Consider the following 2,775-nt stretch of genomic DNA (forward strand, 5'->3'; position numbering starts at 1 on the left):
ATGTAACGGCTGCCACCACCCGTCCAGCTAATTTTTGTATTTTCAGTAGACACAGGGTTTCACCATGTTGGCCAAGCTGGTCTTGAACTTATGATCCACCTGCCTTGGCCTCCCAAAGTGTTAAAATTACAGGCATGATCTACTGTACCCTGCCCCATCAAAGTTTTTAATTGTCCAACCTGCTGGCCCACCTCCTGTGCCCCCAACCTGAAGCCCAGCTGGGTCAGGAGATTGGGATGTCTTCCCCTTCTTTTCACATGCCTCTGAGCTTGGCCATCACATTTTTGCATCAAGCCACGTGCTCCTGAGGCCAATGCCGTCAGCCCCAAGGTTTCCCTCCTAGCCATGAGACTTGGCCTCAGGGATATAGAAAGATACGGCAGGGCAGAGGCTGCTTTGTCTCAGGTTGGGGGCTCCCCAGGGCAGAACTCTCCCGTTGCAATGCAGTTTCTGGAGAACAGAGCTGCATCATCCCACTCAAGTCCAAGTTCCCAACTGTGGCTCCCCATGGCATGGCACAGGCTTGCTGGGTATAACAATGCCCAGCTGGGAACCCACAGGATACAAAGATCAGCCTCCCTCAGCCCCTGGTTCTACCCTGCCCCTCTCCTTCTTGCCCCCGCGACCACTCACAAAGCTGCCTCCGTGTCAGGACCTGCCCTCCTGGCAGCTATCCCTGCTCCAATACAAGCAAAGAAGGCAGAGGCTAGAGGCGGAATGGCTCTGTTTCCCTCTCTGGACTCAGTCCCAATACGTTCTATGTGGCCTCCGCTGGGTGCTGATGACACAGAGCAGAGCTGAGGACCCAAAAGAGCTGTTAGCCTGGTCTCTGTCTTCCACCTGCACACAAGGAATTTCTGCACCCAACGGAGAGCAGAGCTGAGCACCCAGGAGAGTCTGTAAACCTGGTTTCTGTCTCCCACCTGCACACAAGGAGTTTCTGCACCCAACGAAGAGCAGAGCTGAGGGCCCAAAAGAGCTGTTAACCTGGTCTCTGTCTTCCACCTGCACACAAGGAGTTTCTGCACCCAACGGAGAGTAGAGCTGAGGACCCAGAAGAGTCTGTAAACCTGGTTTCTGTCTCCCAACTGCACACAAGGAGTTTCTGCACCAACAGGGTGGGGCAGACCCAAGCAGGAAGGCCATGGTGCCGGTGCCACAAAGGGCACCAGGCCTAGGGTGTCTTCTGCCACCATGGTTGCCCCTGCAGACTGTAAGCTCTTTGAGGGCAGAAACCAGGTCTACCTGCTACTGTTTGCACCCCACGGCCTGGATCAGTGCCTGACATGCATGAGGCCCAAGGTGTGTGGTCCCAGCCACAGACAGGCCTTTCAGTAAGTCATGATCTATTTGATCATTGGCCAATGACACAGAACAGGTGTCACAGTGCATCACACTTCACGATGCCAGAGGTGCCCAACCCCAGGGACAGAAACATCCTGAGAAATTAGAGACGCGTCAGAGCTTGGCTCCAACCTCAGTTCTGGCTCTCCTCTGCTTTTTGGCTGTGGATAAATATTGACTCAAACAAACTGGCTGGTGGGTGTTTGGCCAAAATGTATAATGAATTTGCTGCTAAATATTTATAAAAAGACATTTCCTCTCCCAGGTTGCAATTTTATAGAAGCTTGAAATCTGCTGTATTAAGGGATGCAGAGGGGATGAGAGGCCATGGATGGGACCCACAGATGAACCAAGAGGTGGCCAGTGGCCACGGCTGGGGATGTTTCATGGCATGAAGCCCGCCGGAGGGTCCTGCCTGTGACTGGACTTCATAGAAGACCTAGCTGAGAGGTCTGCTGGCCTGGAAGCTGGAAGGCGTCCCCCTCCCCAACCCATCCCTGGCCAGCCAGTCCCTTGAGCCATTCCCAGAAAGGCCTTAGGGCTGCCAGCCTCCCAGCTGCTGAGGCCCAAAATGAATCAGGGCAAAGCCGGAGGCACCAGACTGCAAACCAGCCCTGGCCTCCCGGCTGCCCCAGCCTCCACCTTCCAGCAAGGGCTCTAATCCATTTAGGAAGGAACCAGGGACTCCAGGAGAGAGGGACACAGAGGGGGAGGGAAGGAGAGGCTGGGCTGTGGGCCATCCCCAGCTCCTTGTCCCAGTTACCCGGGCTTGTAGGACCCTCTGTACCGAGCCACAGCCCAGGTGGACGCACTTCGGGAGTATGGAGAGAGATGGCTGCTTATTGCAAATGTCCAGGGCCTCAGATGGAGGGAGAGGCAGCAAGAATGCAGCAGGGGGAGGGGGAAGATGAGACCCAGGCATGAGTGTGCTGGGACCACCTTGGGTGAGCCTTGAAACCCTGAATTTTTTAATTTGTCAAGTAGGAATGGTTCTAAGCAGAAAATTAAGGCAGAGGCTGGGTGTAGTGGCTCGCGCTTACAGTCCTGGCACTTTGGGAGGCCAAGGTGGGAGGATTGCTTAAGCCGAGGATTGCTTAAGCCAAGAAGCTTGAGGCTGTAGTGAGCTACGATGGCACCACTGTACTCCAGCCTGGGCAACAGAGCAAGACCCTGTCTCTTAAATAAAAACTAAAATTCTGATAGCAGGGCGGGGTGCAGAGGCTCACGTCTGTAATCTCAGCACTTTCAGAGGGTGAAGCAGGCAGATCACTTGAGGTCAGGAGTTCGAGACTGGCCTGGACAACATGGTGAAACCCAGACTCTACTAAAAATACAAAATTTAGTCAGATATGGTGGTGCACACCTGTAGTTCCAGTTACTCGGGAGGCTAAGGCAGGAGAATCGCTGGAACCCAAGAGGCAGAGGTTTCCA

Source organism: Cebus imitator, unplaced genomic scaffold (assembly GCF_001604975.1).
Source record: "Cebus imitator isolate Cc_AM_T3 unplaced genomic scaffold, Cebus_imitator-1.0 Scaffold1019, whole genome shotgun sequence".
Taxonomy (NCBI): domain Eukaryota; kingdom Metazoa; phylum Chordata; class Mammalia; order Primates; family Cebidae; genus Cebus; species Cebus imitator.